The sequence below is a fragment of the Pongo abelii genome, chromosome 1 (assembly GCF_028885655.2).
Source record: "Pongo abelii isolate AG06213 chromosome 1, NHGRI_mPonAbe1-v2.0_pri, whole genome shotgun sequence".
NCBI lineage: Eukaryota > Metazoa > Chordata > Mammalia > Primates > Hominidae > Pongo > Pongo abelii.
In genome coordinates, this window is record NC_071985.2 from 75,952,732 (window position 1) to 75,965,840 (window position 13,109).

General features: G+C 42.9%; 1 long non-coding RNA gene across 1 annotated transcript; it reads right to left on the reverse strand.

Moving 5' to 3' along the window:
* Positions 1-9,719: 9,719 nt before the first annotated feature.
* Positions 9,720-12,749, reverse strand: LOC129060215 (uncharacterized). Its single transcript, XR_008526754.1, has 3 exons — positions 12,640-12,749; positions 12,329-12,399; positions 9,720-9,844 (listed from the first exon to the last, which is right to left on the reverse strand). It is a non-coding gene; the product is annotated as an uncharacterized LOC129060215 (long non-coding RNA).
* Positions 12,750-13,109: the final 360 nt, after the last annotated feature.

A 13,109-nucleotide genomic window follows, 5' to 3' on the forward strand; every position in this document is an offset into this window, starting at 1 on the left:
GGCTGCGAAACAAGAATTGCTTGAACCCAGGAGCCAAAGACTACAGTGAGCTGAGATCACGCCACTGTGCTCCAGCCTGAGCAACAGAGCAAGACTCTCAAAACAAAAAACAAAAAAACCTCAGCAATACCGCTGAGTGTCTTCTCATCCTACCAAGTACATAATTATTTTTTAACTAGTCAGTAACTTCACTGGCTTCTTCAGGCAAATGTGGCTTTAACTGATCAAAAGCTCCTGGAATGTCATCATCTGGAAGGAATGTCAATGCAGGCAAATGACACATTTTTTAAACTGAGGTTTTCATTGTTCCCTTATTGCCTGGCTAATCTACACTCATCAAATTTTCCACCAAAAGCATTGGGCTGAATGGAAAAAACAAATTTTATTAGTAATACCTTGAAATTCACTTTTAGAAGGCTTGATTAGTCCTAATTCCAAACCTGTCATTATGGTTTGATGATTCAGTTGAAAATCCATTTTCTTCTACCAAGTCCACCAAATCTACAAATACGGTTTTATAAAGTGCCTCACTTTTTTCAGTCATTAATACATAAACAAGCAAATAAATTCTAGAACTTTTGGATTTAACAGGGGCATAAATTGCATATAATTCATTAAAAAAGAAAAAACAGTGGGGACAGTTCTGAAAGTGCCATCCATTAGCCAAAGATAAGCATGTGCTGATTTTTCTGTTAGATTTACTGGAAAATATAAGAAGTCTATCTTCTTCAACAGTCAAATCCCGAATTCAGGATACTTCGCCATTCAATATCAGCAAATAACTTTGATTCAGAAGGTTGCTGAGCTTGTTGAATTATTTTTATTCTCTGACAAAGGACATTCTTTAAAGGTAAGAACGGTACTATGTATGAAGGGGCAAAAGTTGTACATGATTGAATAATTTGGCAGGGGAGACTTGTGGATTTTTTGCCTGTGTTTTCACTTCTTCTGTAATCTTCAAAATACTCACTGCACTTGTATTTAAAGAGTGGCTGTGGTATAATTTTTTTTTTTTTTTTTTTTGAGACGTAGTCTTGCTCTGTTACCCAGGCTGTAGTGCAGTGGCACCACCTCGGGCTCACTGCAACCTCTGCCTCCTGACTTCAAGTGATTCTCCTGCCTCAGCCTTCTGAGTAGCTGGGACTACAGGCATGCACCACCATGCCTGGCTAATTTTTTTGTATTTTTGGTAGAGACAGGGTTTCGCCACATTGGTCAGGCTGGTCTCGAACTCCTGACCTCAAATGATCCGCCTGCCTCAGCCTCCCAAAGTGCTGGGATTACAGGAGTGAGCCACCACACCCAGCCTACAAATTTCTAAAGTATATGCTGTCCATTTGAAACTCTGGTTATTGCTCAGCCATTGCAATTAAGCGATTTTCTTAATTGCATCAATTAAGAAATTTCTTAACAGCATCAATAATAATTAGCTTTTAGACTTTTATATTTCATCATTAAGCAAACTCATACAATTATCACAGCCTTTTTGTGAGGAAACAATTTCACAGATCTTTTCCATTATGTTGTGAGAAAGTCAGTAAGGGGGAATCATACTCAGCTTCCCCAATACTGAGTCTGTATTAGGGTTTTCCAGAGAGACAGAATCAATAGGATATGTGTATACTTATAGGAGAGAATATTAGGGGAATTGACTCACGCAATTATGGAGGCTGAAAAGTCCCACGACATCTGTAAGCTGGAGACCCTGGGATGCCATTAGCATGGCTCAGACCAAGTCTGAAGGCCTCAGAACCAGAGAAGCCAAGGGTGTAACTCTCAGTCTGAGGTCAAAGGCCTCAGGGCTCGGGGGCCTGATGATGTAAATCTGGAGCCCAAAGGCTGGTGAGCCTGGAGTTCTGATGTTCAAGGCAGCGGGGAAAAAAAAAAAAAAAAAAAAAAAAAGCTTGTCCCAGTTCTAAGAGAGAGACCAATTCACCTTCTGTGTTTGTTCTCTCCAGGCCGTCAGTGGATTGGGTGGTGCCCACCAACACTGAAGGCAGATCTTTCCCACCTAATCCACTCCGACTCACACTACAGTGTCCTCTGGAAACACCCTTCCAGACACACCCAAAATAATACATTACCAGGTTTCTAAGTATTCTTTAATCTAGACAAGTTGACACCTAAAATCAAGTCCAAAAGTTCACCCCTTGTCAACTTGGAACCCATACAAATCTCCTTAAATATATTTAATTTCCAAATAAAGACAATAACAGGCCGAGCATGGTGGCTCATGCCTATAATCCCAGCACTTTGGGAGGCTGAGGTGGGCACATTACTTGAGCTCAGGAGTTCGAGACCAAACTGGGCAACATGGTGAAACCCCATGTCTACAGAAAATACAAAAATTAGCTAGGCATGGTGGCATGTGCCTGTAGTCCCAGCTACTCAGCGGGCTGGAGGTGGGAGGGTCGCTTGAGCTGAGGAAGCTGATGTTGCAGTGAGCTAAGACTGCACCATGGCACTCCAGCTTGGGTGACAGAGTGAGACCTTGTCTTGAAACAAACAAACAAACAAATGCAATTGCTATCAAAATATCAATGACATTCTTCACAGCAATAGAAAAAAAAAATCTTAAAATTTATGTGGAACCACAAAAGACCCTGAATAGCCAAAGCAATCCTGAGCAAAAAGAACAAAGGTGCAGGCACCATATTACCTTGACTTCAAAATTTACTACAAAGCTACAGCAACCAAATCAGCACTGGAGTGTCATAAAAACAGACACATGGACCAATGGAATGTATAGAGAACCCAGATACAAATCCATGCATTTACGGGCAACTCTGACAAAAGTGCCAAGAATATACAATTGGGGAAGGACAGTCTCTTCAATAAATGGTGCTGGGAAAACTAGATAACCATATGCAGAAGACTGAAACTAGACCCCTGCCTCGTACCATATACAAAATCAAATCAAAATGAATCAAAGACCTAAATCTAAGACCTGAAACTATGAAGCTACTAGAAGGAAACATTGGGGAAAAACTCCAGGACATTGGTATGGGCAAAGTTTTTTTTTTTCTTTTTCTTTTTGAGATGGAGTCTCACTCCGTTGCCTAGGCTGGAGTGCAGTGGCGCAATCTTGGCTCACTGCAACCTCCATCTCCAGGTTTCCTGCAATTCTTCCTGCCTCAGCCTCCCAAGTAGCTGGGATTACAGGTGCCTGCCACCATGCCCAGCTAGTTTTTGTATTTGTAGTAGAGACAAGGTTTCACCATGTTGGCCAGGCTGGTCTTGAACTCCTGACCTCAGGTGATCCGCCTGCCTCCGCCTCCCAAAGTGCTGGGATTATAGGCATGAGCCACTGCACCCGGCAAGGGCAAAGATTTTTAGGATAAGACCTCAAAGGCACAGGCAACCAAAGCAAAAAATAGATAAATGGGATTGCATCAAGTTTAAAAGCTTCTGTACAGCAAAGGAAACAACCAATAAAGTGGAAAGATAACCTACAGAATGGGAGAAAATATTTGCAAACTACCCACCTGACAATAGTCTAATAACCAGAGTATATAAGGCGCTTTAATAACTCAATAGCAAAAGAAGAAATAATCTGATTAAAAAGCGATTAAATGACCTGGATAGGTTGGCGGGGCTCGGTGGCTGAGGCCTGTAATCCTAGTGAGAGGTGACAGCGTGCTGGCTGCCCTCATAGCCCTCGCTCGCTCTGGGCGCCTCCTCTGCCTGGGCTCCCACTTTGGCGGCACTTGAGGAGCCCTTCAGCCTGCCGCTGCACTGTGGGAGCCCCTTCCTGGGCTGGCCGAGGCCTGAGCCAGCTCCCTCAGCTTGCCGGGAGGTGTGGAGGGAGAGGCTCGGGCAGGAACCGGGGCTGCGCGTGGTGCTTGCGGGCCAGCGCGAGTTCCGGGTGGGCGTGGGCGCGGCAGGCCCCGCACTTGGAGCGGCCGGCGGGCCGCCGGCCCGGGCAGTGAGGGGCTTAGCACCTGGGCCAGCAGCTGCTGTGCTCAATTTCTCGCCGGGCCTTAGCTGCCTTCCAGCGGGGCAGGGCTCGGGACCTGCAGCCCGCCATGCCTGAGCCTCTCCTGCACCCTTGCACTCCTGTGCCACCGGAGCCTCCCAGGCGAGCGCCGCCCCCTGCTCCACGGCGCCCAGTCCCATGACAACCCAAGGGTTGAGGAGTGCCGGCGCAGGGCGCGGGACTGGCAGGCAGCTCTACCTACTACTCCCCGGCGCGGGATCCACTGGGTGAAGCCAGCTGGGCTCCTGAGTCTGGTGGGGACGTGGAGAACCTTCTTGTCTAGCTAGGGGATAGTAAATACACCAATCGGCACTCTGTATCTAGCTCAAGGTTTGTAAACACACCAATCAGCACCCTGTGTCTAGCTCAGGGTTTGTGAATGCACCAATCGACACTCTGTATCTAGCTACTCTGGTGGGGACTTGGAGAACCTTTGTGTTGACACTCTATCTAGCTAATCTAGTGGGGAGGTGGAGAACCTTCCTGTCTAGCTCAAGGATTGTAAACGCAGCAATCAGCACCCTGTCAAAACAGACCTCTCCGCTCTCTGTAAAATGGACCGATCAGCAGGATGTCCGTGGGACCAGATAAGAGAATAAAAGCAGGCTGCCTGAGCCCGCAGTGGCAACCCCCTCCTGTCCCCTTCCACCTTGTGGAAGCTTTGTTCTTTCACTCTTTGCAATAAATCTTGCTGCTGCTCACTCTTTGGGTCCACACTGCCTTTATGAGCTGTAACACTCACCGTCAAGGTCTGCAGCTTCATTCCTGAAGCCAGCAAGACCACGAACCCAGCAGGAGGAAGGAACAACTCCAGACGCGCCGCCTTAAGAGCTGTTAACACTCACCGCGAAGGTCTGCAGCTTCAATCCTGAGCCAGCGAGACCACGAACCCACCAGAAGGAAGAAACTCCGAACACATCTGAACATCAGAAGGAAGAAACTCCAGACACGCCGCCTTTAAGAATTGTAACACTCACTGCGAGCGTCCGCGGCTTCATTCTTGAAGTCAGTGAGACCAAGAATCCACCAATTCCGGACACACTAGCACTTTGGGAGGCTGAGGCGAGCGGATAACCTGAGGTCAGGAGTTGGAGACCAGCCTGACCAACATGGAGAAATCCCGTCTCTACTAAAAATACAAAATTAGCCAGAAGTGTTGGCTCATGCCTATAATCCCAGCTACTTTGGAGGCTGAGGCAGGACAATCGCTTGAACCCGGGAGGAAGAGGTTGCGGTGAGCCGAGATCCACCATTGCCCTCCAGCCTGGGCAACAAGATCGAAACTCCATCTCAAAAAAAAAAAAATCTGAATAGGTCGGGCGTGCTGACTTATACCTGTAATCCCAGCACTTTGGGAAGACAAGGTGGGCAGATCGCTTGAGGTTAAGAGTTCAAGACCAACCTGACCAACATGATCAAACCCTGTCTCTACCAAAAAATACAAAAATTAGCCACGCGTGGTGGTGCGCCTGCAGTCCCAGCTTCTCAGGAGGCTGAAGTGGAAAAATCACTTGAACCCAGGAGGTGGAGTTTCAGTAAGCTGAGGTTGTGCCACTGCACTCCAGCCTGGGCAATAGAGTGAGACCTTGTCTCAAAACAAACAAACAAAAAGATCTAAATAGACATTTCTCAAAAGAAGACATACAAACAGCTAACAGGTATATGCAAAAATGCTCAATGTCACTAATCATCAGAGAAATGCAAATCAAAACTTCAATGAGATATCATCTCGCCCCAGTTAAAATGGTTTCTATCAAAAAGACAGGCAGCTGGGCATGGTGGCTCACGCCTGTAATCCCAGCACTTTGGGAGGCTGAGGCGGGTGGATCACCTGAAGTCAGGAGTTCAAGACTAGCCTGACTAACATAGTGAAACCCAGTCTTTACTAAAAATATAAAAATTAGCCAGACATGGTGGCAGGTGCATGTAATCCCAGCTACTCAGGAGGCTGAGGCAGGAGAATCACTAGAACTGTGGAGGTGGAGGTTGTGGTGAGCTGAGATTGCACCATTGCACCCCAGCCTGGGGGACAGAGTGAGACTCAGTTTCAAAAAAAAAAAAAAAAGGCAGTAACAGATGCTGGCAAGGATGTGGAGATAAGGAAACCATCATACACTGTTGGTGGGAATATAAATTAGTATAGTCACTATGGAGAACAGCATGGAGTTTCCACCCAAAAAATTAAATTAGAACTACCATAAGATCCAGCAATTCCACTACTAGGTGTGTCTATCCAAAAGAAAGGAAATCAACATATGAAAAAGATATCTGCACTCTCATGTTTATTGCAGCACTATTTACAATAGCTGTAGTATGAAATCAACCTAAGTGCCATCAATAGATGAATAAAGAAAATGTGATATAGATAGATATATATATACACACACACACACACACACAATGGAATATTATTCAGCTGTAAAAAGAATGCAATCTTGTCATTTGCAGCAACATGGATGGAACTAGAGGCCATTATGTTAAGTGAAATAAGCCAGGCACAGAAAGACAAATATCACATGTTCTCACTTATATATGAGAGCTAAAGAAGTGGATCTCATAAAGACAGAGAGTAGATTCATGGTTACTAGTGGCTGGGAAGGATAATGAGAAAAGGGAATGAAGAGAAAGAAGTTGATAATAATGAGTACAAACAAACATTCTGATAGAAGAAATAAGACCTATTGTTATATAGATTATAGTATATTTCAAAATAGCCAGAAGAGAAGAATTGGAATGGTTCTAGCATAAAGAAGAGACAAATATTGAATGTGATAGAAAAAAATTTTAATGATCTTCAAATTAAAAGAAGTGGGAAAAAGCTAGTTATCAGGGAATTCAAGTCCAAGGAGTATAATATTATACAAAGATTTTCTAAGTAATAATCACTGCTTTCATTTATTGAGTTGCCAAGTAGGTATCAGGTACTGTGTGAAGCACTTAACCTGACTTACCTAATGTAACATTTGAAACAACAATTATTAATCCCTATTTTGTAAAAAAAAGAAGCTACATTCCCAAAAAGTTGGAGAACTTGCCCAATCTGGCCAATGTCTAACCTAAAGTTCGAATTCAGGTCTCAGAGCTCAGGGCCTGTGTCCTTAAGCACTCTGTGATTTGACCTCATGATTTTTTTTTTTTTTTTTTTTTTTGAGATAGAGTCTTGCTCTGCTGCCCAGGCTGAAGTGCAGTGGCTCAGTTACAGCTCATTGCAGCCTTGACCGCCCAGGCCCAAGTGATCCTCCTGTCTCAGACTCCTGAGTAGCCAAACTACAGGAACACAACACCAGGCCTGGCTAATTTTTTTTTTTTTTTTTTTTTTTTTTTTGTAGAGACAAGGTCTCACTATGTTGCCCAAACCAAATTATCTACCAGATCCTGAAATTATTGAAGTGATCTCTGTAATTTTTTAAAAATTAGGAAAAATGGGCTAGGTAGTAGAAGGCTGATGATAGATACATGTATTTGTGATTTTTAAGAAGAATGAACTGTATAATAAGGGGCCATACAACTATGTAGTTTAGTGGTACCATGTCTATAACAATCTTGGCGTTTGAAATACCTTTAGACTAGGAACTTCAGTTTGTATATGACCCACCACTTCCAGTTGTCTTCTTCCAGACATTTTACGTTTCAATTTTCTGCCTGGCCTTCAGAGAAACTGCAATGTGTAAGCCCTAAAAACTACAGAATTCTGTCCCAGGAGAAATTTGAGGACACACACATTGTTTAGAATCACTTTAAAAAGAAGTAGTAATCAATTGTTAAGCATCAGCAGAGGTTTATTATAAACTCATAAGACTAAATTCGTTTTCTAAAACAAAGCTATTATATACATATTGATACTTAGGAGGTTGTGGCAGCAAAAATATAAAGTGTATATTTTAAAAACCTACACGTTAGAATATTTTAGAGGCAAATAAATACTCCAGAAACTGGAAAAAATGTTTGCCTTTGGAAAGGAACGGGGAAGTTGGAGGACAGAGGAGGAAGGCTTATTTTTCATTGCCTATCCGAAAGTACCTTTTGAATTTTATCGGTCCAAGATTTCACAGTTGATGGATCTCTCTTTGACACAAAGACAGGAACAACTGAGCATACGGAACGGAATTCAACCGAATGAGCCTAATCTCCAGGAAAAGTTTTCTGAAGATTCTCTGAGATGATGCTGAAGCCACCCCCTCCCCACACCATTTCGGAGCCTTTATTATGACACAGAGAAACCAGCTGCCTTTGTTCTCAATTCCCACATGACACTAAATCCAGCTGCCTGTTGGACGTGAAGCTCAGTTGTTCCAATACATGAAGCAGCCACTGCTTGGCTTCACAATGCGTCTTGTCATACTGAACCCAATTAAGTCACCACCAAACGAAAACTTGTTCCCTCCCTCTTTAAACATCTTGGGTTATTTGATTAATGTTCTTCAGTTTCCCAACAACAGAAAATTGATTCTTAGGCTGTGAAGTTCCTCTCTCTTCTTTTACCTTCTGTTTTCCACAGATTTTAAGTTTAAGAGAGCAGAATTAAAGTTTCAAATCATTGTTTCCCTTAGCTTTTTGTCTTGAACGACTTTTATATATCTTTGCTTAGAAAATATTAAATTGCAGACTTTTTAGCAACAACAAAAGATATTAAAAGATGTTACTGTCGGGCGCAATGGCTCATGCCTGTAAACCCAGCACTTTAGGGGGCCGAGGCTGGCGGATCAACTGAGGTCAGGAGTTCAAGACCAGCCTGGCCAACATGGTGAAAGCTCGTCTCTACTAAAAATACAAAAAAAAAAAAAAAATAGCGGGTGTGGTGGCACATGCTTGTAATCCCAGCTACTTGGGAGGCTGAGGCAGGAGAATCGTTTGAACCTGGGAGGTGGAGGTTGTAGTGAGCTGAGATTGTGCCACTGCACTCCAGCCTGGGCAACAGAGCAAGACACCCCATCTGAAAAAAAAAAAAAAAAAGATGTTACTAAATTTCCCTACCTTTTCCAAGAAATACAATGTAATTTTAGAGATGACATACATAAACCCTAAGTTGGAGAGAGGAGGAGAATAAAAGACAGAGAGAGAGAGAGAAGAAAAAAAAAACCGTGGGTCAGGTTGAGGTGGAAACACTTTAATATACTTAAAAAAGTTTTGTTCTCCACGTCTGTGTATTTATTTGTTTTTGAGACAGGGTCTTGCTATCTCTCAGGCTGGAGTGCAGTGGCACGATCTTGGCTCACTGCAGCCTGAACCTCCTAGGGCTCAAGTGATCCTCCCACCTCACCCTCCTGAATAGATAGGACTACAGGTGTGTGCCACCATGCCTGGCTAATTTTTTTTCTTTTTCTTTTTCTTTTCTTTTAGAGATAGGGGTTTCATTATGTTACCCAGGCTGGTCTTGAACTCCTGGACTCAAGCAATCCTTCCAAAGTGCTGGGATTACAGGAGGTTCGTGCCCGAACTTCTCTATATCTTTAAAGACTTAACTATTTTAGTATACTTACGTCACTATTTTTCTCTTTCTCCCTAAATACAAAGCAAAAAATTAGAATTTTTGACTATTACTTTTCCATACCTCTTAACTGAAGTTAAAATACATGCTGAGTGTTTCTTTCTCCTGTAAATATTGAGAAAAATTTGAACTTCCCCCAACTTAGTACTATAAACCTAAACATAATGACTTTGGCTTCATATTTAAAACTTAAGAATGATTGCTAAACAAAGGAAATACGCCCAAGATGCAAAAATAGCATGAAATAAAATAGTTAAACTCTTCAAAAGTTTATTCCGTTCATTCTGTTTCTTGGATGCTAATTATCTAGTTTACAGACTAAACAGGTCCTTTGTTCCTTCTCAGTTCAAACATAGTTTGTTTTCTCCTCCTGTAGGTATCTAGAAGAAATGAAAGAAAAATACAGTATTTCAGCTCACGAACTTTCAAGAGATCAGGTACTACTTTATGTAGTCTAGTGCTGCAGTCCCCAACCTTTCTGGCACCAGGGACCAGTTTCATGAAGACAATTTTTCCATGAACCAGTAGCAGGAAGGATGATTCAAGCACATTATATTAATTGTGCACCTTATTTCTATTAGTATTACATTGTAATATATAATGAAATGATTATACAACTCACCATAATGTAGAATCAGTGGGAGCCCTGAGCTTCTTTTCCCATCTGAGCGTGATGGGAGAAGTCCCATCTGGGGGTGATGGTCAGTGGTCAGTGACAGATCATCAGGCATTAGATTCTCATAAGGAGTGCACAACCTAGATCCCTCGCATGTGCAGTTCACAATAGGGTTCACGCTCTTAAGAGAATCTAATGCCGCCACTGATCTAACAGGAGGCAGAGCTCAAGCAGTAATTGGAGTGATGGGGAGTGGCTATAAATACAGATGAAGCTTCGCTTGCTTGCCTACCACTCACCTCCTGCTGTGTGGCCCAGTTCCTAACAGGCCATGGACTGGTACCAGTCCGTGGCCTAGGGGTTGGGGACACCTGGTTTAGTGGATGCTGTGGTCTGGCACCCCAGCTGCCAGGTGTATTGATTGCTGGATCATAGCTGCAAAACTCTGGAGACTGCTGTCAGCTGAAGAGAGGCACTTCACTGAAGTCCTGACCCCAGAAGGTCATGTCCTTTCTTGGGGATAGCTCTTATCCAACAACTGGTCAATGTGAGGTTAGAAAGTTCTGGCCTCTTGCCTCAAAGTGAGACAACTCTGAAGGAATTCCTGGTTCCAGAGCTTCTTGTGGGATCAGCTGAGGCCTCTGTTGTGATTGTATCACAGGTCAACTTCTCCCCCTGCCCTTACTCCCTTGCGGGTGTTGTCCTTCAGAGCACTCCCCAATAAACCTTTCTCTTACAAACCAGGTGTGGTGACTTATGCCTATAATCCAAGTACTTTGGGAGGCTGAGGTGGGCAGATCATTTGAGGCCAGCAGTTCAAGACCAACCTGGCCAACATGGTGAAACCCGTCTCTACTAAAAATACAAAAATTATCCTGGTGTGGTGGCACGCGCGTAATCCCAGCTACTGGGGAGGCTGAGGCAGAGAATTGCTTGAACCTGGGAGGTGGAGGTTGCAGTGAGCCAAGATCGTGCCACTGCACTCCAGCCTGGTCAACAGAGTGAGACTCTGTCTCAAAACAACAATATCAACAAAAGGACTTTCTCTTACCAATCTCCATCTAAAAGCCAGGTTCTGGGGAAATGACCTAAGTAAGAAAAATGGGCTGATTTTCTCCCCCAGGAGAAATAAATTGATGTATAGTGATATATCTGTACTATTTTTCTCTCTGTTTTCCTTTAAGTTGCCAGTATTTTTTGTTCCTTTTATGTTCCTGTAGTAACATGTAGAATTTCATTAGGACATTGAGTCCTAACAGCAGCAATAAAATGAAAGCTGGATTATTTTTTGCCTATAAAATTGACAAGAAATAATCCAGCTTTCATTTTACAGCTGCTGATAGCTACCCAAAATAACATTTATAGCTTCCCAAAATAGCATTCTTGACCTACTCTGTGAGTTAGGGGAGAAGATGGAGTCCATGAAATTAAGTAAGTTTAATTAAACTCCAAGGAGAGCAAACTCATAACCTTGACATTATTTTGCCATCCTCTGTCCAACTGGGCTAATAGGCTTAGATAGAAAGCTTATTAAAAAGTGAAATTTAAAGATTATTTCTATAAACCTTGCTACTCCTACTAATGACAATCATCAAGAGGAATCTAAAGATTGTATATGTGAAAGCTTTTCTATTTCTCTCATAGATTCTGGTTGAAGATGGCAGATTGATCACATGAAATTATCTCCTCTCCCACCTAAGACCCCACTAAAATTAAAAGATAACTTATTCCACAGAGCAAAAACTGAAGAACCCCTGAAAAAAGATGGCCCTCAAGTGAAATGGCTGGTTCCCACCTAATCATCCTAAACTAAATAAACAGAACAAAAGGACCCAGGGAAGACAGCAGTAACATAGAAAGAAGAAACTCTTTTTAAAACTCTAAAATTTTCTGAGAAGTAAGAGATTATGTGATACCCATTTTAAAACAAAAACAGAATGCTGTTAAAAAAATAAGCAGAGAGCACAAAAGATATCTTAGAAATTAAAAATGTGATCCCTTAAAGTAGCAGTCACCAGGGACTGGTTTTGTGGAAGAGTTTTTCCATGGACAGCGGTGGGGGGGTTGGGAGGATGGTTTGGGGATGAAACTGTTCCACTTCAGATCATCAGGCATCAGATTCTCATAAGGAGCACACAACCTAGATCCCTCACATGCGCAGTTCACAATAGGGTTCACGCTTCTATGAGAATCGAATGCTGCCACTGATCTAAGCTCAGGCGGTAATGGTCGCTTGCCAGCCACTCACCTCCTGCTGTGCAGCCTGGTTCCCAGCAGGTCACAGACCAGTACCAGTCCACGGCCTGGGGCTTGGGGACCCTTGTAAAGAATAATATGGTTAGAAGGGTTAAAAGAGAAAGTGAAATCTCTCAGAAAACAAACAGTAGAAAATAGAAAATAAAAGAGATGTAAAGGATCAATCTAGAAAGGCCAACATCCAAGCTGTAAATTTCTGAAAAAGTAAAGAATAAATAGAGAGGAACTATCAAAGAAATAATACTAGAAATTGCCCCTACCCACAAGACAGTAGTCTACAAATGGAAAAAAAACCCCAAATACCTTGAGCAATGACTGAAAAAGGTAATTCACACAAGGATTTGTCATTGTGAAATTTTAAAACTCCATAAAGAGAAGAATCTAAAGCTTCCAGAGACGAAAAATGGATCCTATTCAAAAGAGCAAGAAAGAGAACAGTATCAGAATTCTGTCGTCAATACTGAATGCTAGAAGATAATTGAAGCAATGCTTTCAGAATTCTGAGAAAAAAAAAATACCTTTCAAACTGGAAGATAGATTTAAAGACATTTTCGTGTATTCAAGGACCCAGAAAATTTATTTCTATCTTTCTCTGACTTTCATTAAGAATACACTTCAACCCTCTCCCTCTCCCTCTCCCTCTCCCTCTCCCTCTCCCTCTCCCTCTCCCTCTCCCTCTCCCTCTCCCTCTCCCTCTCCCTCTCCCTCTCCCTCTCCCTCTCCCTCTCCCTCTCCCTCTCCCTCTCCCTCTCCCTCTCCCTCTCCCTCTCCCT